General features: G+C 38.3%; 1 long non-coding RNA gene across 1 annotated transcript; it reads left to right on the top strand.

Annotated features, from left to right (window-relative positions):
• LOC110435016 lies at positions 16,462-18,765 on the top strand. Its single transcript, XR_002452669.1, has 2 exons — positions 16,462-17,085; positions 17,453-18,765. It is a non-coding gene; the product is annotated as an uncharacterized LOC110435016 (long non-coding RNA).

Here is a 24,776-nt window from a genome sequence, read left to right as displayed (position 1 = left end):
TAAAGAGTGTGTATCAAGATATTTTTATTTTTGTCCAATGGATTCCTTTCGTAAATGTTAAATAGTACGTATCGAGATATTTTCATTTTCGTCCAATGGATTCCTTTCATAAATGTTAGAGAGAGTGTATCGAGATATTTACATTTTCATCCAATGGATTCCTTTCGTAAATGTTACAGATATATGTGTACATGTATGGCTCCACAGGAGAAATTATATATGTCTCCACATAAGATACGCGACTATAAGATATTCTCATTTTATTCCACCATTTATTAAATAAATTTTGCACCCCCATGGAAGATATCCAAATTCTAAGAGAAAATGCCCTATAGATATTTTAATCCCTTTGGTTCATTTAAAATATGTTAGAAGTAGATAGTGCACTTGTGCTATATGCCTTTCTATATCTATCTTGCATACCCACAAAGAATATCTATCTTGCATAACTACAAGTTTCATGATGAAGAATGCTCATTATGATTTAGCCCTTGGATATCGCTTCATCTAATTCTTCAATCTTCACAAGTTCAATTCACGATAAAAAAAGAACAAATCTATGTGTTTCAATAGGATCCATTTCAAGAATGACATATATTGATGAGCTTTACTTATCTCTCAATGAAAATATGCTTGCAATCAATCAAAGTGTAGACTATATGCAAATGTTCACAACTTGGATGCTTTCCATTAATATTTTGTAATCAGGATTGCAAAAATCTTTGTATATGATGCAAGGAAGCACATGAATATATTTGGTGATATTAATAAGGTGAAGTGCTTTTGTGTGAAGAAAGCTTTGTCAATATATTTACAAAAAAGTTACAGGAACATACTAGCCATGACCAACTTTAGCTATGAAATGAGTTTGAAATATACTAACGGTACTAACTCCATTCCCAAAGTAAATTGACTATTAGAATTATCACAAGTAAAAAAGACTTAGATTTGTCTGTTCTTCATCAAGAAAAATACCAACATCATTGATACTAAATAAGTACACTATGAAAAATACAAATTTTCTTTTTTAATCATATATTAATAAATATTATAGTTACAGATAGTAATGTATATTTTAGTTTTTTATACATATTATTAAATATTATAAATACTAGATGTGCTCTTATTACTTCTCCATGAGTAAATGTGTGCGTATCGAGATATTTTTATTTTCGTCCAATGGATTCCTTTCGTAAATGTTAGAGAGTGTGTATCGAGATATTTTTATTTTTGTCCAACTGATTCCTTTCATAAATGTTAGAGATATATGCATACGTGTATGCCTCCGCAGGAGAAACTATATATGTCTCAACATAAGATGCGCAACTTATAAGATATTCTTATTTTAGTCCACCATTTATTAAAAAAAATGTTGCAAATAGAAATGGGCCATTCAATCCCCAAGAGTAAGTATAGACACATCCCATGAAAGATATCCAAATTCTAAGACAAAAATGTCGTGTAAAATTTTTTAATCCCTTTAGTTCATTTCAAATATGTTAGATATAGATAGTGTGTGCTATATGCCTTTATATACCTATTTTGCATCCCCACAAAGAATATCTATCTTGCATAACCACATTTCATGATAAAGAATGCTCATTATAATTTAGCCCTTGGATATCGCTTCATCTAATTCTTCAATCTTCACAAGTTAAATTCACGATAAAAAAGAACAAACTATGTGTTTCAATAGGATCCATTTCAAGAATGAGATATATTGATGAACTTTACCTATGTTTCATATATTGATGAACTTTACATATCTCTCAATATGAAAATATGCTTGCAATGAATCAAAGTGTTGAATATATGCAAATGTTCACAACTTAGATTCTTTCATTAATATATTGTGATTGAGATTGCACATGTCTTTGTAAATCATGCAAGGAAGAAGGTGAATATATTTGGTTATTTTATGATATTATTAAAGTGAAGTGTTTTTTGTGCAAAGAAAAGTTGTATCAATATATCAGAAAAAACTATGGAAACATACATGATCAACTTTAAAGTAGCAAGCCTCTATGCATATGCTTAACAAAATAACTTTGCTTATATATGTAGCTTGTCTAATGCATGAAATAGTGTGCGAGTGGTTGAGTTATATAATTTTATTTAGGCCTTACAATCAAGTTTAGATTTATTTATTGCATTGAGGACACGTATGACATCTTTGTTTATTTGAATAGCTAAATCTAAGAGTTGTGTATCATAGACATGGATCATGGATGCAACTATTGAAGACATAAAATTTCCTAAAAAATTAGAACACAACACCCTAGAGTTATCACAAGTAAAGTAATCTTAGATTTGACTGTACTTTACCTAGAAAAATACCAACATCATTGACACTAAATAAATACACAATGAAAATAGATTTCAAGACATATATAATGATACTAATTTGGTTTCATTAATATTAGGGTTACCTTAATTTTATTTATCCAATTATTGCCCGAATTTGTGTGTAGTTGTGCAACTCTAAACAAGAAATCTTTGTCCATCAAATTATAAATATTGAACAAGTTTGGCCATCTAACTAGTTTTAATGTGGTTTTGCATTTAATAAAAATAATTGAAAACTACTTTATTTTCTAAAACACATAAATAATTTATTTTAAATTAGAGAATATGAACCAGGTACATAATTTTTACATATAATGTATCTCGTTGGTGCTCTACTTGGAGTTTTTTGCTTTATTTGTTCCTATTCTAGGTTTTACTTGCTCATAGTCATATTTGTCACTTTTTTAAATCATCATTTTAGAGCGTAGTATACCCGACACTGATCAATAACTTATATATATTATGTGTAAACATAAGAAAAATAAATAAAAATATCAACAATCTTGCAAGTACCATGCTCCATCAATATATATTCGCTTTGTCCCCAAAAGATGCAATTCTAGAATAGTACTATGTCAATTTGTCTTAAATTTGACTAAATTTATATAAAAGACATTAATACATAATTTCACTAGTGAGAGATATAACGCGAATTATGAAGATTTAACATCAAATAATAAATAATATACTCGCAAGATATAATTTATATAAACATTATATTGTTAAATAAATATAATCAAATATAAATTATAAAAATATATTAATGATTATCATGATAAATATCATAAAATATATGTAACCATTATTTGATGATATATTATTAGATTTAGTATATTAATATTATGTTCCCAAGATATAATTTATATAAACATTATATTGTTAAATAAATATAATCAAATATAAATTATAAAAATATATTAATGATTATCATGATAAATATCATAAAATATATGTAACCATTATTTGATGATATATTATTAGATTTAGTATATTAATATTATGTTCCCAAGATATAATTTATATAAACATTGTATCTAGAACGTAAATTTGGATTATTAGATATATCATGAAATATATTTTAATATCACATTTATTTGATATTGAAAATATTAATATTTTTTCTATAAACTTGGTTACATTTGTAGATAGTTTGACTTAGGATAAAAATAAAAAGACTTACAATTTGAAATGAAAGAGTAATCTAAGAGCAACTCCAGCCCACCTTCTAAACAACCCTATTCTAAATCTAGGGACTTGATCAAAAAAATCAACTTCAACCCACCTCCTACTTGGGCTCCCATTATCCATGTCCTCTCAAATTATAGTTTCAGTCCCTCACATCTAGAACCCCTCTATCTAGTGGATCCCACCCACCTTCCTCTCCCCACCCATAAATCAAGACAAGAATTACAAATGGTGGACTTGATGTAGGATTTGTCAATAACAGGTGGGTCCCATGTGAGATAAGGACTTCGTTTGTTTTTTATTGGAGTTAGGTCTTAATTTGAGCCCCTACTTTTTTTTTATTATAGTCTGTAAATAAAAGTTTAAGAGCTTAATTTAGAAATTTGAGCTTGATTTGCTCTCAGGCTAGTATTTATGACATATGTAGCCTCCGGTGTGTCATTGACAATGGACGGTGGACCCATATCTAATCCTGACATTGGATGCTATTTCCAATGTTGTCGCGCTCCATTGGTAATTTTTACTTTCAGAAAAGCGTGAGTAGCATGATAAAGTTTTCGGAAGATGGTAATGATTAATGGGATGCTGCACGGTTGCGCTGCACAAGCACACAACAATCCAGAGGAGCCAAACTTTCAATCATAGAGCAGCGAGGGGATAGATGGTCGGATGTGATCTGTCAGGGGCGCGTGATCCAAGGAAACGCCCCGCTGCAGATGCAGGCGGTACGTAGTACTACTCCTACGCGCGCAGCAGAGCAGGAGCAGGCAGGGGGACACACGTAGTACGTACACAAGTCAGAAATGCGTGCCCCGGGCACCCGTCCAGTCCAGCGCTAGGGGAAGCAGGGCGCACGGCAGCTGCAGGGTGCAATCAATGAACGGGCACCGCCGCACCGGCGCCGGGCTCGCTGCCAGTAGCCGAGGACGGGAAGATGGCTTCCCTCCGAGCCGGGCCGCCGTTCCGGGACACGGCCAGACATGCATATGCATGGCCCCTGGCCTGCTCTTCTGTGTGGCGATAGGAATTGGGACGTACTAGTACGCGTCAATCAGGTTCAGGCTGCTGGTTCACTGCAAAGGAATTGTTTACGTGACTCGGCGCTGTTGTTTACGTTCTCTTGCGAGTTGCAAGACGAGGACACGAGGTCATCAGTGCTATACTATAGTACAGTTGAATGTATTTGAACACTGATGGGTGCAGAGTTTGTTTTGCAGATTTTGGGAACCATATATAAGGTGACGAAAGAGCAATGAGCCAGTCTTGTAGTAATCACTAATCGCGTAGCGCTAGCTGCAACGTCTATGTCTGCGAGCGGACGCATGTTTGAATAATGTATCGCCCCTGCAATATAAAGGACCACTGCCTCTCCTCTCCAATGCTTTGGACACTACCACTACTGTCCAAGATGTACTCTCATATTTTCATTCCATTTCTTTTCATGCAGTGGTAGGCTATAGGCTCTAGGCCGGATACGCTTACAAGCAATTCCGGCCTCCAAAGTTTCAGGAAAGAGACCATTTACCAAGCTTGGTTTAAAGCAAATAAATCCGCACATGCTTTGCGTGTGTAATACTGTAAGGAGAGCATGATGAGACTTGTTGATGAGTTGCAGTTCGGCTATTTTATTCTACGCTCATATATCTATCAACTTTTAGAGTACAAGATTGAGGACATACTGGAACTATTTGGGTTGTAGCCTCACGTTGTGCCACAACTATTCGGCCATAATTCTTTTGATAGTGTTTGATTGCTATCAGTCTGCTTAACTTCTATAGTCACTAGCTAGGCCCATCAGAATGGCAAAACTAACCTTTGTAGCTTCAGAATGGCGCCTCAATCCACTCCAGAACAGAGAGGAGCATATATCGAATGACACGCGGAATTCCAGTGCGAGAAATCCACGGTTGCGCATCCTGTACCGGTGCCTCTCGCTCGGGGAAAAAAAAAAGGGTGGATCCTGTATGCACCAAGTAATTGTGCATACACGGCAAACGTAGTAGCTGACCTCGTGCCAGCCAACTGGGAGCTGAGCCAAAACACGGTGCACGGGTGAGCTAGCAGCCGATAAAAGTTCCCAGACAGACGTTGGTTCTCCTTAGGATGGACACGTGGTACGGTCCTGTGCACACAAGTTGAGTGCATTCAGGATCTCTCGAATTTTCCCCCCTCGTTCTCGGCATTTGCAAGCTCTAATAAGACCACGTGCCCGCGTACACGTTCGTTTTGAGAAAAGAAAACACACACACACACACACACACAACAAAAACCCAATCATTCACTCCGGACAGTGAGTTAAATACGCGACATAAATCGCTGCACACGTAGAGCGTGAACCATCGAGACCGTGCCGTAAAACGGTAAACACACGAGAGCCGGCGGATCGGGCCGACCGGTCGAAGTCGAATCCTAGCGGAGCCTCACGTGGGGTACGGAGTAGTACGTCCCTCTGCCTGCCGCCCTGCGCAGCCGCCGTGCCGTCAGAATCCGACCTCTACGAGAAAGAGCAGCAGCATCTAGGCTTCTGCGCTATCCTATTTCTCAAAAAAAATTGTAAAATTTTTAAAATTTCTCATCACATAAATTTTACGATATATATATATATATAACATTAAATATAGATAAAATAAAAAACTAAGTGTACAATTTAACTATAATTTACAAGATGAATCTTTTGAGTCTAATAAATCCATGATTAGATAATATTTGTCAAATACAAACGAAAATGCTACACAATCCATTTTATAAAATATTTTGAAACTAAACCAGGTTGGGAAAGCCGAGAGCCATGCACCAAAGCTGCCGACGAGGCGCTACCACCACCCCTTTCTGGCTCCGTTGGTGGAGGACTAATCTGTAAATAGCTAACTAGAGATATAGAAATAATAAAAAATAAATATTATGAATATGTTCGCTTGTTTGAAAAATTATGTCTAAAAATATCATTCGCTGATTTGTTGTGAGAGAAAAACACTGCTGAATGACTAACATATAAGCTCAAGTGAACAAGCTAATTGTAGTGAAGAATTATGTGAATCATGAGAGAGATGTTTATGGAAGATTATACTAAACTAGCTATTTGGAAGTCACTAGCTATTTAATCTCTTTCCTTAATAGCTAATAGAATTATTCCTAAACTACTTATTTGGAAGTCATTGGAGACGCTCTAAGACTAGACCCAACGCTCCAACGTGACTTGTGCCCTCAAGGCTCAAAAAATAGGTACTTGCAGTATGTCAAGAATCAAAAGCCAAAAAGCGAGCGATCGACGAGCGTCGGATGTCCATTGTTCTCAAAATTCCTAGGCCTATATGGAGTAGTACAACTTTTTTATGAGACTAGTACTGCTGTGTCCTCTGTGATCAAGGACAAACGTTCGCACGGCCTCAGGGCTCAGGCTACCTTTTTTTTTTTTTGAGCAGAGCGTCACTCTTCTTTATTCATAAGGATAACTAGTACAAACTAGTACATTAGAAAAAACAAAAAAAGCAAGAAACCAAATATGTCTTCCGGGGCCTTGTTTACTTCCAAAAAAATTTGTAAAACACTAATAGTAGCACTTTCATTTGTATTTGACAAATATTGTCCAATTATGGACCAACTAAGCTTAAAAGATTCGTCTCACAAATTATAGATAAACTGTGTATTTATTTATTTATTTTATCTATATTTAGTGTTCCATGCATGTGCCGCAAGATTCAATATAACGGAGAATATGAAAAAATTTACAAAATATTTTGGGAACTAAACAAGGCCCAAAAAATTTTACAACTCCTAACTAAACAATGATCGTCAACATGGCCTCGGGCTACTGCCGAGCCTTTTTCTACCAGGCCGAGAGAGCCCTCAGCAGGCCGCAACTTCGGAGCGAAGACCCAGACAACAAGGAATTTGGGCCTTTGGATGGGCCGATACAATAAAGAAGAATACAGAAAGCTTCTAGAAACTGAATGCTAGTTGTTTCTTCGGACGGCAATATATACGACCTGAATCCTGATAAACTGGACCGTGCATCATAGGCATCTCGTGGCATGCGTGGTTAGCAATGTCAAATTTGACTATGATGATAACACATGAATTCTTTCATCAATGAATGTACAATAATAATATAAATATTGGTATGTGGATAATTTAAATCAAGACTTGAGGGGTACATTTTAGTTTGTTTCTTCATAAAATGGTAGAAGTGATAATATAGATGCAAATCTAAAGGGTTTCTAGATGATTTTCCACAATGATGATAGAGTGGCTAATTTAGATGCACATTTGTTTCTTGAATAATATTTAGTTGTAAATTTATAGGGTTAATTTGGATTATTTTTTCACAATGACATAGTGTGTGGGTAAAGATGTGAATTTAGGGGTTGTTTTGCTCCATAATGGCATATGTTTGGATGCAAATTTATTGGTCACTCTCTCTTGTTCATTTATAACGGCACAAGTGGGCATTTTTTATGAAACAAACTAGATCTTATGTCTATTTTTCATTAGTGGTAATTATGGTCTTCAATATTGATGGTAAGATCTCCTGATTTTTATATAAAAAATATCTTTACCTCACGTCTCTTGAGCAATTAAATGACAGAGCCTTCGATTAGCAAATACTAGTATAAGATCTGACGACCTAATATTCCTGATACAAAAAATGAAAACCATTCCCTCTTGTCAGAATTGTTTGAACGGACCTGTAGCATAGGTGACAAAACTCTTAAACATGCCGTAGATCGATAACTTACAAGGTAGGACAAATAAAGTATTATATAAGAGATAACTACGCCGTTCCTCCTCTAGAAAAGCAGTATAATCTTATTATTTTAATACGGTACAAGTCAAAGTATGTATAGTTTGACCAAGTTTATATAGGAAATTATATCAATACTAAAGATACTAAATAAGTATGGACTGATTCTTCATTAAATATATTTTTAGTTATATATTGTGGTGGATTTTGCATTCAACAAATCAAGTGTAGCGAATTAGAGAGGTAGTAATGGTTTATGTACAATGTACTAATTAATGAGAAAGAGCTTCCATGATATATGATGTACGCTGGATGCGAGGGTGCTGATGCTCATGGGTGATGACTATGACGACCTTACTTCTCACATCAGGAGACCTTACATCTCCTTAAATAGTCCGGAGGTAACGAAAAACCCTGATCGGATGGATCGGTTTTCTAGTTTGCTAAAAGAAAAATTACTCAAAATTTTGTAGATTGATGTAGTTTCTATGTATATCTCAACTATGCTTGTCCCTTGTGTAGCTAGGTAACCCCTTCTAGTTGAGTCTTTCTTGTCTCTTTTCGATGTAGACCTAAGCATTTTGCGGGTTCGACCGAAAAAAAGGGGTCAATTGCTTCGGTCAAATAAACCCTAACATTGACTGTCCCACTGAGTGAGCTTACTTTTTGAGCCGCGTCCTCAAAGAGAGCATGTGTATTTTATAGTATAAAAGAACTAAAAATAAATATTTATAATTAGGCTCGAGCCAAGATTTTTTTAGATAGGGATGTCCGGACCTGGGCAAACCCAGTGGGCTCGGGCTGAGCTCACAGGCCGGGCTCAATTTGCTGAGATCTAGTTGGGTGTTTTTATTGGTTGAGGTAATTGGAGCTCATCCAACGCTCAGATCTAAACAAGACGTGCTTAAGGTTGTGTTTAGTTGGTGAATGAAAAATTTTATGACATTGTAACATTTTCGTTTATTTGTAATAATTATTATCTAATTATTAACTAATTAGGCTTAAAAAATTTGTCGCTCAAATTTCTACAGGAGAAGCCGCAGTTCGTCAGGCCTTGTTTAGTTCACCCTGAAAACCAAAAAGTTTTCAAGATTCTTCGTCACATCGAATCTTGTGGCACATGCATGAAATATTAAATATAAACAAAAATAAAAACTAATTACACAGTTTAGCTGGAAATCACGAGACGAATCTTTTGATCCTAATTAGTCTATAATTAGATAATATTTGTCACAAACAAACGAAAGTGCTACGGTACCGAAAAGTTTTCGCTTTTCGAAACTAAACAAGGCCCCGTCCTCAAGGGTCCCATCCGTGTTTCTTGGCGTCAGTGCCGCTTTCAAAACCTGCTAGTCTGCCAGCACTGACGGACGCATGCATGTTTGCACGCCGGACAAAAATTTTGGATTTTGGATATTGTAGCACTTTCGTTATTTATAGAAAATATTGTCCAATCATAGACTAATTAGGGTCAAAAGATTCATTTCGCGATCTACAGGCAAACTGTGTAATTAGTTTTTGTTTTCGTCTAAATTTAATACTTTATACATGTGCCGTAAGATTCGATGTGACGGAGAATCTTGAAATTTTTTGAGAACTAAACAAGGCCAGCTGTCCCTTTTCAGCTGCTTCTCTCCTTTCCTTTTGCAAGTGCCACACGCCAACTTCACAAGATGAGTACTGGTTGTTCGTTGTTCGCAGGCAACGGAAAGAGCAATAATATACTTCTGATAAAAGAAAGAACATCAAGAGAAGACTAATTGACGATAGGTACTGTGCTCAATTGCTCGTATACGGTCACGTTTGGTTAGGGACATTAAATTTTACTATTCATCATATTGAATGTTTGGACACATGTATGAAGTACTAAATATAAATTATTTATGAAATAAAAAATATAGCTAGAGAGTAATTCGCGAGACATAATTTTTTAAGTCTAGTTAGTTCATAATTGGACATTAATTATCAAATAAAACAAAAATACCACAGTACATGTTAAATTTTAATAACTCCAACTAAACACCCCTTAGAGTGGATGCTGGGTAAGCACAAGCTGACATTTGAAGTGGGTTAGTTTGGCTGATGCTACTGCATGCCTTGACGTGTGCTGTGTTCGCTGCCAAATGGGAAGTGGTTGCACGGCTGTGCTCTTCTTCCAGTCCATTGTACACGCACGTCATCTGTGAAGACTGAAGAGCACGTCATGTCCCTGCACTAGTTTACTCCTACTACTTCTAATTAAGTTCAAGCCGTGCATTTGTCCTGAACCAAAGGGAGAATTCCCGAGCTTTTGTTCATTTGCTTGTATAGTTTTTTTTTGTAGCAAACTGTATATTTTTTTTTGGTCGCTACTGGGCCCTTGGGGTGAATCTGGGCTTGGATTACTTTAAGGCAAAACAGTTGCGGGACGACGCGACGTTTACGTGGTGCCGCTTTGTCTGGCCCGGCCACCGGGCGTTGACGAAGCGAGGCGCGGTGGAGCCCGCCGCCGCGCGACGGTGACGCTGCTCTTCTTGCGGGCACGGCACCTCCGTGTGGCCGGCCGCACCCGCACGAGAGCCGGAGACGACACGCGGCCTCACGCCGGGGGCCGGCGGGGCGGCGGCGCAGAAGAACCAAGGCTGGGCAGTGGGCAGGTGGCGGGGACGGCGTCGGCGTCGGCGTGGAGCGGGCGCGGCGGGGGGATGAGCATGGGTGCCGGCCCTGCGAGGGACAGTCACTCCGTGGCCTCGTCACGTCTCCTCCTTCGGCCCACAGGAATGGGGACAAGCCACTTGACAGCTCGACCGGTGATCTGATCGACGCCCTCAAAATCGGCCCGATATCCTTGTATAAGGTGGCTACTAGTTGCTGCTGTTTTGTTAATGGCACGTTGCGCTAGTTTCTTGCTAGCCTTGTCGCTTGAGCTTTATTAGCTAAACGAACAAGGATCAATTGATCTCTTAGCTGTTATGTTAGTTTTTTTTTTCAGTTTACTCATATTAGTTAGGTCTTCAATATCAATATATGTCTTATTTATCTCTCTTATAAAATGTTTCGGTTTATGTCGCTAAGCCAGTTGTAAGCTTATAACAGGTTTCTCCTCTTTCTGTTTACTATACTTGCTCTAATATATATTACTACAGTAAATGAGTTGGAGTATTTGTACGTAGGAGTAGCAGCTCCGGTCCACGCACGGCAGTGTAGTGACAGCGTACGTGCCACTTGGTGGCAGTGCCATTGAGGTTGCCCAATTGAATGCGAGCAGCAGATCGACAGACGTTGCATGGAGGGCAGGACAGGCTACCGCTCACGTCGCTGCATGGATCAGAGGAGAGCAGCTGCTAGGTCCAGGGATCGAAATGAAAGCAATCTACCCCGGCCCTGCAGTTGTACGTACGCCAATTCAAAGCGAGTGCATGTGTACGTACGTACACTGCCAGTCTCTTGGAAGGTAGCAGGAGTACACTAGTACACGCAGCGGAAGTTGAGAGATCAATACTCCGTGTAATAAAATAGTACCAAAAACCATATTCATTTAAATTTATCAGCCGAATCTACTAATTACTTAATAATATTTCTATTCTATAACAAATCAGCAAACAATATTAGATATCTTCGTTTGTCCTCAATCATCAGAGCGTGGAATGATGGTATATGCTTGGCCCAATGGCCCTCCATAATTAAAATACACATGGCGCCGTCATTTCAAGGACGTCCAGTTCTATCGTTGGTAGTATGTGTACTAGGCTCGTATCTCCCCAGGAAAATACAGCCAGGAATCAAGCATTTTGTTAACCCGTCCATATCCTATGGCCGGCCGGCCAACAAAATCGCTTTCCCGGTTGCCTACAAAAGAGGGTAACGAGTTTGATACCCATGTGGCCATGTGCCAGGGCAGCCAACCCAGCTACAGTATACCTACAAATTTGTAGGCTATATCTTTGTGCACAATGGAGGATTGATGAAACCGATTAACACTATACTAATTTTTTACATACCATGGGCATAAATCTAAATATCTTATATGTCACTCAAAAACATTAATTATATATGCCATTGTTGTTAAACTATAGTCCTTTTCCTATATATTAGTCATCCCCAAGATGCAGACAGTGCCGGCCCTGAGTTTTTAGAGGCCCGGGGCGAAAGAAATATCTGGCGCCCTTTATACATATACATAGGTCTTATTTAGTTAGGCTTTGTTTATTTCACCCTAAAAGTCAAAAAACTTTATAAGATTTTTGGTCATATCGAATCTTACGACACATGCATGAAGTACTAAATGTAGTCAAAACCAAAACTAATTACACAGGTTGTCTGCAAATCGCGAGATGAATCTTTTGAGTCTAGTTAATTCATGATTGGACAATAATTGCCAACTAAAAACGAAAGTGTTTCAGTACTTAAAACAAAAAAATTAGGAACTAAACAAGGTCTAAGGAATTTTTTTTGGTTTTGGCTATTGTAGCACTTCTGTTTGTATTTGACAATTATTGTCCAATTATAGACTAACTAGGCTCAAAAAATTCGTCTCACAAATTACAGGTAAACTGTGTAATTAATTATTTATTTTATCTATATTTAATGCTCCATGCATACGTCTAAAAATTTAATGTCACGAGAAATATTAAAAAAAATCAGGAACTAACAAGGCTGTAGTTGTTGTTATTCTAGAATAAGCGCCTGATTGGTTCCTCTTGCTAAATTTTAGTCACTTTAGTAGCTAAACTTCCAAACACACTGACTAAAAAAGAGCTAAAATAGTTTAGTTACACTAGTCACCCAAGAGTAGCTAAAATAGTCTTAGCTGGCTAAAATTTAGCAGGAGAAACCAAATAGGACCTAAATATTCTACATCGTAAGCCAAAACTAAGTAGAGAAATGCTGAATAGTACTGAACAACGTGGGATATTTAGTACTACACCCAGAAAAAAAAACTGTTTAGGGTTTAGGGTTTAGGGTTTTAGGGTTTAGGAAACGCAAATACTGAACGATACGTCAGTATAACAATTCGAAGGTGTAGAATAGTACTTGTATATATATACTCATAAATACTTAACTCTACATACAAAAGCAATATTCATATACAATAATTTTAATTCATATAAATGTATAAATACCTTAAAAATCATTGCATGCTTTATTGGGTTGCATACTTGGAGGTGGGGCCCTGTCTGGTTGGGGGCCCAGGCGGCCGCCCCGCTTGCCCGCCTCCAGGGCCGGGCCTGGATGCAGATGTTGGGCTCGACAAGGAAGGAGCTGGCAGAGGAATAGGTAGTGTGGGATACTAGACATTCAACTATATGTGGGTTGCTTAGGCCTTGTTTAATTGAGGAGGTGAAAAGTTTTTGAGTATTGTAGCATTTTCGTTTTTATTTGGTAATTATTGTCTAACCATAGACTAACTAGGTTTAAAAGATTCGTCTTGTAAATTGCAAGCAAACTAGGTTTAATGGGGAGGAGACACACGTAGCGGGTCTAGACTTGTTTGGATAGGTAATGTGATCCAAACATTGTTTAAATAAGATGAACATTCTGTAAGTTTGAGGGTCGCCATGACAAAATGACACCTCGAAAGTAATGTAGACCTAACCTTACTACTAAATGCACCCATGTGTGCACGTACTATTTTTCATTTGTATTTAATTTCACAAGAAGTGACCATCCATATTCTAGTTAAGTGAAAAATGGTTCACATGTTTTTGGGTGTTTTGGTTGGGCTTTTGTAAGTTGCTTTTCCTTTTAAAAACCCAAAAGCCAACCAAAGGGTAGAAAGTAGCAACTTTTAGGTAGTATAGATTTTGGCTTTTGGCTTTCTTCTTTTTGAAATGGTAAAAATAGAGTTGCTTCACAGTAATTTCAAGAAAAATAGAGATATGAGGTAAGTTGTATACTTGTTTGAACCAAACAGCTTATATCTTTTCCACAATTCACAAACTACAAATGCTTGCTCACAACAATTTTTTTCAGAAGCCATAGCTTTGCCTCACACACCCATGCGATGGAAGCATGATAGAAGATTGTAAGTAGGGACCGATAGTCTGAAAAATTATTAAACTTATAGAACTGATTTCCAGTTCTGTGCGCACAAACACAGAACCAAACAATACACTAATCAGTTTATGTATTTTCTTGTAAAAATGAATTAGTAATGCATGTGAGCTAAACTTTAGTGCCCACTGGAATAATAATATGTTCACAGTCACAGTACATTAATTGGAACCCAGCCCAACATACCTAATTCGTTGGCAGGCTGGGTGAGAGGCAAGCATGATTTTTCACCAACTTTCCGGGACCTTCATTTGTTAAGTTCGATATATTGCTAACTGTAAACATAAAGCTGGGCCACGCTAGCTATAGGCCGGGTTTAGCTCGACTTTTTATCGCGTTGCTCATAAAAGGCCACGTCATTTTTGCTGGTTTTGTTGATCCTTTTGTCCCTCCCCAATTCTGACCCCTAAATGCAATGATTTCACTCATGATGATAGCGCTCGCTACTTCCTCTCTCTCTCTCTCTCTCTCTCTCCATACCCTCCTTTATAGATACCAACAACAGACCGTCGTCGTCCTCGCCAGCTCTGGTGGCGTTTTCCCCCTTGAAACAAGCCGAGCCATGCGGGGGGAAGAAGATGAAGAACAGGAGGAAGAACGAAGGCCGGATCCGGAATCGCATGCAGCAGATCGATCGGGGAAGAGAAGGGGGGAAGCCTTCTTACTTTGAGGGGAATGTTGTCTGGCTCGAGGTGCAGGAACATGCAGATCTCATCGGTCTAGATTGTTGTTGATCTCGGACCAGGCTTCATTCCCCTCAAGCAGAGCTCCCGGCGCGTAGTTCTCCATCGATCCCTCTTGTTCTCGCACGCCTCACATGGTGAGTTTTCTTTGGCATCGTCGTCATCGATCTAGCGATTCTCTCTCTCTTGGCTCGTTTGACCTTCCTATATATGCATGGAGACCGTCGGTGTGTAGATTACTGTCCCCGGCCCGCAGCTAGAATCTTGCATGATTAGGATATGATTATCTCGGCGAATGTTTGCTGTGTTGGTTTTCGTGCGGTCAGCATGCAGCAGATTGGTGCAATCATAAGGATTCTTGACTCAACAGAACACACACATATGCATGCTTTCTTCCTTTAAACTATGGCATGGCATCTCCGTCCCTTTGATGTAGTTGCGGTCTTTTTCTCCTGCCCCAACTTTTTCTGATCCCTAATCTGACAGGAGAAAGATGGGGGAAAAGTTTGTGTATCATCGCTACCTTTTCAACATGCATGAAGGATCTTCTTATCCTCTCTTTTGATCCGTACTATAGCATCTTTATCTTTCTCTCTCTTAGACGTAGCTACTGTCTTCTAGTTCATCTTAATCTTATGTAAGAGATTCGTTGGCCAAATTAAATCCCCATCTAATTAACGGTAGTCATATATATGTATCATCGATCATCAGTCTGCATATATATCTCTTGGGTTAAAAGTTTTTTTTTCTCATAAACTGATCAAATCATCATGTCCAACAAGTGTTTCTAGTTCATCTAAGTTAATTTCCACAAACTAAAAATCAAGGGCGGTAACCTCAGAGCTAAGGTACTATACTACTCTCCATCCTGATGTGTGTTATTTTCGATTGGGGAAGACTAAAATAAGGAGCTATCATATACAGAATAACAGTTCTCACGACCCTTTGGCCCTGAGATTATGTACTCGTCTCGATGCAAATAAATACTGCCATCTACTAACAACTATGACATATTTGTTTCTTGGGAAGGCCAGGCCAAAAATTAAGGTTCATGAGGTAGTAGTTGTCTCCTTCCCTTTGTTTCCTCATACATCAAAGCAGGACACACATGCTGCTGATCATCCTGTCGTCGTCCCCTCCACAAAGCTGTAACTTTACAGTTCTACCTCCATCCATGTGCTGTATATTCCAGCTGTATAGTTAAGTTACTATGAAACATTTCCATGAATGTGTAGCAGCAGTAGAGCCTACGACATAGTATACAATTATACAACTATAAATGGTAACGCGAAAATGGTGCTTTCGGAGCACCGTCCTAGGCCGCTTGAATACATATGACATAGTATGCATTTGGGCCTTGTTTACTTCCACCCAAAATACCAAAATTTTTCAAGATTCTCCGTCACATCGAATCTTTAGGCCCATGCATGAAGTATTAAATATAGACAAAAATAAAAACTAATTGCACAGTTTGGTCGAAATTTACGAGACGAATCTTTTGAGCCTAGTTAGGCCATGATTGGATAATAATTACCACAAACAAACGAAAGTGCTACAGTGTCGCGAAATCTTTTCGTCCACGAACTAAACACGGCCTTGGATAATGGAATAGATGGTGAGATGTGTTGCCAAATTATTTGCTAGAGTGACGAGCAACTTGCAGACAGCTGGTACATGCAAGCAGCTTCGATGCTATACATATGAAACATATTCACATCCAAGTGATGGCATTAACTTTAATTTCTTAGTGACGACTCACTTATGATAGATATAAAGTTACCAAAACACAATGCATATGGTACGTACCAGTACAAATTAATGTGTTCTGCTTAATTCTTCCTCTTATTCTATGTATAATGTTTGAGCAGTTAATCTTGGTGTGGTTTACATTCTTGTGTTCACAAGCGTTGATATACTAGTATATGCAGCTGATGACTGGTGTCAGGTAAATGCACAAATAAAGGAGGTAGCAGTATATACTGCTATTTTAATATACGCAGGTAACTTATTGGCTGGAACAGCCAGCTGGTTTCCTATTTTTACAGGCCAGAAGTGAAATGTGACAGGCAGTGGTGTCCTTTTTTTAAGAAGAGACAGGTAATGCTGCAGTCCTATATGGATCACTAATGTCACAAGTTTACTGTTGAAGATTATGTTTGTACATACAAAAGAAGTACAAGCAAGATCAGCCCATATGCAGGATTTGTATATATTCTCATGGTTGTTTTAGTTGTCGCTAAGTTGTTAGAGCTAGGCGCATGACATGCATCCATGCCCACAGTACAGTACTGATCTAGTAGAATATGATCCTATAGCATCAGTCCAAAAAAAAACATGAAATCAAACAGCTAGCTAGTGATATTGGTCTTTCTTGTCTGCTGGTACCAGATTTTTTTAAAACTCTCTTGCAATGGCACAACAACTAAAGGTAGGTTTTGGAAAGTTGAAGGTTCCTTATCTGTAGGGGCCAGAAACCAATAGCTAAAGGTGAAGTGAAGCAGTTGAGCAAGACAGTCGCGTTCTTCATGCGATGAAATTATCCTTTTTTATGTGTTGAACAAGTACTAGTATTATCTTGTGAGGTGACTTGGGGCAAGAGATAATTAGGTGTACCAAAAACCCTAAAGTGCTAAGCATAGCATAATGGCTCGGGTTGTCCTTCCTTTTTTTTTTTTTGGGTCCTTGCTGTGCACTAGTACTCCTCGGTGGAATAGAAGTTTCAGGCCCCATTCAATTGATTGTCTTCATTCATTCCAATTTATGACTACAGCTTTTATATACATTTCCTTGGAACGCAGAAAAACTCCAAATAGATTTTGGATGAGATGAGGAACTAGACTATATACATTTTCCTTGGAACTACACAGCTTATATATACATTTTCCTTGGGGCCCAATATATATGCTACTGGTATTACTTTCTCATTCTCACTGTGCCTTAGAGTGGTGGATTCGGGACATTGCTTATAATTTGACACATGATCTTCTCAAAGAATACTTCGATCTTTGGACAGCCATCGACTCCATCCGACCTGATCTTGATGAATCAAGCGAGGATACCATTGTTTGGACACTAGAAAGCTCTGGCCAATATTCGAGCAAATCAGCATATGCAATTCAGTTTGCCGGCCAAGTCCAGTCATCCTTTCCAGCCTTAATTTGGAATGCGTGGGCACCGCCAAAGTGCAAATTCTTTTTATGGCTGCTATTGCAAAATAGACTATGGACTTCGGCGCGCCTACAATTGCGTCACTGGAAGAACAATTATTTTTGCGCCTTGTGTGAACGGAACCTTGAGACAGCACATCACTTATTTTTCGAATGCCCCTACTCCCGCCTGGTCTGGCAACTGGTGGCTACCTGGAGTGGCTGCCCGAGCTTGCAGCCAACATCATGGAAAGAAGTACTTGAGCTCGAAGACTGTTTTAACCAAACAATAAGAGCAGGATGGAAGAAGGAGCATACTCTAGCAATATTGACTGTGTGGAACATCTGGAACCGGCGAAATGCTGTGGATCTTCAGGGAAGAACGAAAGGCGCCACATTCCCTGCTGGTGGATATCAAGGACATGGCTCATCAATGGTCCTTGGCGGGATGCAAAGCTTTAAGGAATTCTTTAGTTAAAAATGTAAGTAGCGAGTAATCAACTAGGAAGAAAAGCCCCACGTAGCCTAGGCTGCGATGGGGAGCGCTCCTCGCGCTTGTAAACGAATGTTTTCCACAATCTCTTCTTATTATTAATCAAAGCCGATAATGTCCGGATCTTTCAAAAAAAAATACTACTCCAACCTAACACATTTGATTCTTAAAACTCTCTCTCTCTCTCTCTCTGCCATCCAGTTTTATCGTGGCAGAAAGTAAAACAGGATGGCCACCTTAAATACAAAAATATGTACGATAAAAAGGATTAAATATAGGTTAATTATTGGGTAATAGGGACTAATAAACCTAACCACCCATTAGCAACAAGATCCAATACAATCTTAGTTTAGACTTTGTACCATTGTTGGATGCAAATCATTCTAACTCTCGTATGAACTTAGAGGCAGTTTTTTTTACTCTTAAAGGCAAATTTAACTTTCCCGTATGAGCATGGGTTATGAGTCTGGATCATATTTAAAATATGAAAAGTAAAACGGAAGAAATCCTTCACACTTTAATACTCTAAAAATAGAGGTGTTAGCCCGTGATCCAAAGAGCTTGTTTGGATCCCCTCCTCTAGTTTTAGAGACAGCTCATTTTTTAGCTATAAATCTCTAATGTGAGGTGGGCTAAAATTTAGAGCTAACTTTAGACCACTTGTTTGTAGCTTTAGCACTAAAGTTTAGATGAAAAAATCCAAACAGGCCCAAAGAAAACCTTAAAATAACAAGAAACACTTATATATTGTATATATATGTCTTCACACATGTCATGTCACTTCTCTAGTTCTCTACATAATCTACAACGGTGAAACATGGAATTTGTAAGAGCTTCTTTGGATCAGTTAGAGCTTTAGAGCTCAAATCCGCTAAAAGAAAGTCTACACAATTCAAATTAGATCTATTCATGGGCCACTTTACGCAACAAACTCGACCAACCTGACTTGCAATGTGTCGAAAGACTACTATGAGTTTCAACTTTAATGCCCGTACGTTGTTACGGGTTTTAAAATCCACATACTCTATGTTTCTTCATTGTTATTTTATTTTTTGTGTCTATATTCTTCCTTTTTCATTTCTTTTTAGTTTTTGTTTTTCGATTTTATTTTATTTTCTGTCCTTTCCTTATTCTTTTCTTGTTTTAATTTTACCTTTTATTTTCTTTTTCTTTTGGTTTTATTTTTATTGTTCTTCCTTGCTTCTATTTGTTTTTCTTTTTTCTTTTCAGATTTTCTATGTTTCTTCATTCTTATTTTATATTTTATTTCCTTTTAATATTATTTTTATCCTTATTTAAATTATTCATTAATTTTATTTGCTCTATGCCCTTTTTATCATTTGTTAATTATGTTTGTTTTTATATTTTTTTTCTTAGTAATTTTATTTTTTATTTTTATTTTCTATATATATGTGATATTTATGTAGTATATATTTAGTGTTCTATAATTTGTTATGTCATGTTTTCGTAATATATATGTGATGTTCTATGATGTTTCTTACGGTGTTCACTTAGTATACATGTAATCTATAATAGATGTGATGTTCTATAATATATTTAATAATGTTCTATAATGTATTTAGTGATGTTAATGTTCTATAAATATATTTATGATATTTAAAAAGTAACCCTTTGACATTATTTGAATTTTTCTCCATTTTTGTGTTTTTATTTTTTTTCTTATGCTTTTTACTCAAGATTTTTTTTATTATTTTTATCTATGTCATGTATTTATGTATTTTTATGTATATTGTAATATCAGTTTCATAAACCTAAAACAAAAATACTATTCTTCTAAATCAATAACATTTTTTACAAAGACAGAACATTATCTGTTGAACCTAGAATATTGTTTCTACTTAATAAAAGAAAATATTTTATCTTTATAAGATAAATATTAATTAATAAAATTTTATCTAAATATATCTATGTGTGATCTTGTTTTGAAGGATTTGTTATGAGAAATTTAATGGTGCAATCGAAATTTAATTTATATCTTCGGTTTAAAAGTTATGACTTTTTTAAATTCGCTAAAATAATTTTGCATGCATGGATGAGTGGGGCCTAGGTTGATGGGATAGTCTATCATGGCTAAAAGGGATGTGAGTTGTGGCTTCACCATGGATATGGTAGATGGATCCTTTCTATAATTTTTAGTTGTAGAGAATATTGTTGACCCATACAAAAAAAAACTGATCCAAAAAAGTTTTTTTTTGGTTGAGAGATAGCCGGACCCATTCTGGCTCTAAGTGTGTCAGGTGAGGTTCAAGGCAAAGATTTTGATTCGACTATCTTTCCTAACTTATTGATACGGTGTTTGATCAAATCTAATAATACAAACAGCCTCATTATAGGCCAATTTAAAGTGTATTTATCCAAGAAAGGGTCTAATTTCTCTTTTTTTTCTCATGTTCCAGTTGCGTGGAACAGCTCATCTGGAAGAGAAACTTTGGAAACCAACTCGTGGCTAATTAGAATTTACGTATAACCTATCAAACCTCCTTGACTTGTTTGTTCTAAATCTGTCAGTCATTTAACAGTGTTTTTTCTCACAATAAATCAGTAACAAATATTTAGGGCAGTCCCAATGGAAGAAACTAGTCACGATTTCCATAACAACCACGTCAGCAAGAAACCAGCAATAGAAATCATATCACACAATGCAAGTTTCTATCCCTAATAAATGTTTCTCTCTCTCTCCTAAAGTCCATCGCCATGCTCCTGAGCCGCAACACATTTGCTCGCTAAGAGCCAAGCGAGCATGCACGGACGATCAGAGAGTAGCGTCTTCCTCCTCGTTTGGCCTCCACCTCGCCATGGAGGCAAGGGCCCGGCCACCGACCGCGGCAAAAGCTCGCTTCTTTGCAGCAGCGGCAGCTTGCGTGATGGCGACGCGGCCTTTGTCGTGACGAGCGCGGCAGCGGCAGCCAGCTGCATGGCGGCGTGTCCTACACACTGATGATGGCTTGCGCAATAGACCCGAGTGCTGGACGGCAGCCCCCTGCGTCCTGCATAGTGGCGACGGTGCGGCCGAGCAACGCCCGACATGAGCGGACATGGCCGGCGTGAGCGGACATGGCAGCACGGGCAAGCAGGGACAATGTGAGCAGGCATGGTGGCATGGCCGAGCAGAGCGGGCACAAGCCACGCGGCCATGCAGAGCGGGTGCAAGCACGAGCTAATGCAGCAGTGTGGCTGAGCAGCGGGCACGGCAGCGCACGCAGCCGAGCAGGGTGAGCACGGCCGGTGCGGCACGGCCAGCACGAGCAGATGTGGCAGTACAGCCGAGCGGCGCAGGCGCAGTCAGGCATAACCAGCAAGCGAGGACGACAACATGGGTAAGAAACTAGTGATTTCTTCCCAACGGTGATTTCACGGTTTCTTGGTGTCTTGGGTGAAGAGTAGAAGCCGTTTCTTTGATAGAAAACGATTTTCATGATTTTGCTTCTCTTTCCTCATTAATTACACTGCCATGTCAGCATTTTGCTTACGTGGCATCTCAATTAATAGGGATAGATACTACTATTAATGCTCCGACTGCCCTTATTGCAATGGCTTATCAGCCGAATCGGTGAAAGCGAAATTCTCTCCAAGCCACCGGTGCAACTAGTAACCTCTTCTCTCCTACTGTTGCTCACTTGCTCCTGCTCTGCAGATCCAGGGGCAGCCGGCTGGAAATGGATAAAACATGGCGGAGGGGCCGGCCGGGGGAGCTTTTCCTGAGCAGCAACACACTATGCTCATCTGTTGCCCTTACTTTGGCCATTGCCCATTTGGCGTCCCTTGTGCCGCCGGGTCCACCGCCTTGCATATGCATGGGCGCCGATCGATGCATGGTTACTGCATGGGAAAAGCCAATTTGACAGTTCGGCCGGTCTTTGTGTTAAGAGCAAGTATTATAGTAGACTGTAAGCTAATTAAATACTAAGGTGGAGGAGAGAGAAGAAAAGAGAGTAAAAGCAGGTTACAGTCGGCTCAGCAAGAAAGTTTGTGAGAGAAACAAGTGGGTTATGTATGATGTATTAATAGTGATGAACTAACCTAATCATTATATCATTATATAAGTAAACTAGAAAAAACTATAAAAAAAATCTTATAGCCAGCAGCCCGGCTCTAATTATTACCCTTCCTCTAAGTCGCTAACCTCGCACTCCTGAATCCTGATCGGTGTCCATGCTGGAACTATCAAAAACCCTTCGGATGATATGCAAAGTACTTGCGTGGCAACTTAGCCGATGCATGGCAAGAAATAAATGGGCCAAAATGAACAGTGTTCTAGCACCATTTTAAGATGGCCACAGGAACCCATTTGTGACTAACATTCTGGCCCAATATATACAGGATGCTCCGTAGAAAGTGGGTGGACGAAAGTTGCTCAAAAAAAAAATCTAGGCCGAAATTGAGAAACTTGGGCTATTTACAAAATGAACTGTTTCAACTCCAGCTAAAAAAAAACTTATAGTCCACCAAAGAAAGAAAGAACCCGTTCCTATTATCAATGGGCCGCAGTCGGTGGCAGACTTGTGTCGATGTGACAGAAATAGACTTCTGTAGGCAATGGGCTCTCTCTTGTTCTTTAACTTTAGGCCCTGTTTAGTTCCCCACAAAAAAATTTTTCATCCATCCCATCGAATCTTTGGACACATGCATGGAACATTAAATGTAGATAAAAAAATAAACTAATTACACAGTTTAGTTGAGAATCACGAGACGAATCTTTTAAGCCTAGTTACTCCATGATTAGCCTTAAGTGCTACAGTAACCCACATATGCTAATGACAGATTGATTATGCTTAATAAATTTGTCTTGCAGTTTCCTGACGAGCTATGTAATTTGTTTTTTTATTAGTTTCTAAAAACCCCTTCCGACATCCTTCCGACACATCCGATGTGACACTCAAAAAATTTCCATCCCCAATCTAAACAGTCCCTAGCGTTGCTCATCAGGTGATACAGTGATTGTTGCTAAAAAAAGGTAATACAGTGATTGGTCAGACGCATCGCATGAGGAGAGTCCAAGTTTTCGTCTACGGGTTTTAGATGATTGTAAATGCACGACAAAAGGAGCTTTCTGTGAGCGGCGAAGAGATGATACGAGAAAGGCTCTGCGTCCTAACAACATCCCATTCACATCGATCAGCAGGAGTGATTTGTCGTTTACGAATTGGTTCTTTCGGTACTGCATGATATTGGCAACAAGGAAATCCAAGTTCTTTTTTTTTTCCTTGGTCATATACTCTTGTTTCCACGACGATCGACAGCTACATTATAGATAAACTAGCTAGTTAAGATGCACATGCAAATAGCGGGATTACCTAACTTTTATTATTGTAACATTTTTTTAATAGATGATTATAAATAGTTTTAAGGGCTTTGGTTACGGGCGATAAAGTTTACCGTCTGTCATATCGAATGTTTGGACACATGCATGAAGTACTAAATATAAACTATTTATGAAACTAAAAACACGGCTAGAAAATAATTTATGAAACGAATCATTTGAGCCTAATTAGGCCATATTTGGATACTAATTACCAAATAAAATAAAAATACTACAATATCTGTTAAACTTTAACAACATCAACCAAACACCTCCTAAATTTATTAGATTGCAATTGACATCTTTTCTTTGTATCTATGGATACGAACTTTATGTAGCTATTGTCGAACGATCTCTAGGCTTAAATCTGTTGTTATGGCTATGTAATTTTTGCCGAGGAAAAATCAAGCAAGCCTTCGAGTGCCTCTTAGTAAGCTCCATTTCTCGGTAAAACAATTGTCCAAAATCTCACAAGTTGTTCAATTCTCGATCCACAGTTGCCTTTTTACATCATCGGGTTCATCAAAAATATTGCTACTGTCTTTTATGTTTTTGTCACCTGCAATAATTATGAGGGTACGCGCTGAATTGAGAGCTTCATGGAAATGCAAGATATAGATTTATACAAGTTCGGTCCCTCATGATAAGGTAATATCATACCACACTGCTACAAAAAGGATTTTGGAAGACATCCTATTTGATTAACAGAGGCGAACATATCTAGTGACCATCTCTACAGAGAGTCAGGATGCCTCAAGAAAAATGTCTGCCTCTATTAATCATCTAAAGCGAGAGACACGATCGCCTTTGTGGATCATTGATTTATAGA

Source organism: Sorghum bicolor, chromosome 4 (assembly GCF_000003195.3).
Source record: "Sorghum bicolor cultivar BTx623 chromosome 4, Sorghum_bicolor_NCBIv3, whole genome shotgun sequence".
Classification (NCBI taxonomy): Eukaryota; Viridiplantae; Streptophyta; class Magnoliopsida; order Poales; family Poaceae; genus Sorghum; species Sorghum bicolor.
The sequence above is the reverse complement of the archived record's forward strand: the minus strand, read 5'-3'. Positions and strand labels throughout refer to the sequence as shown.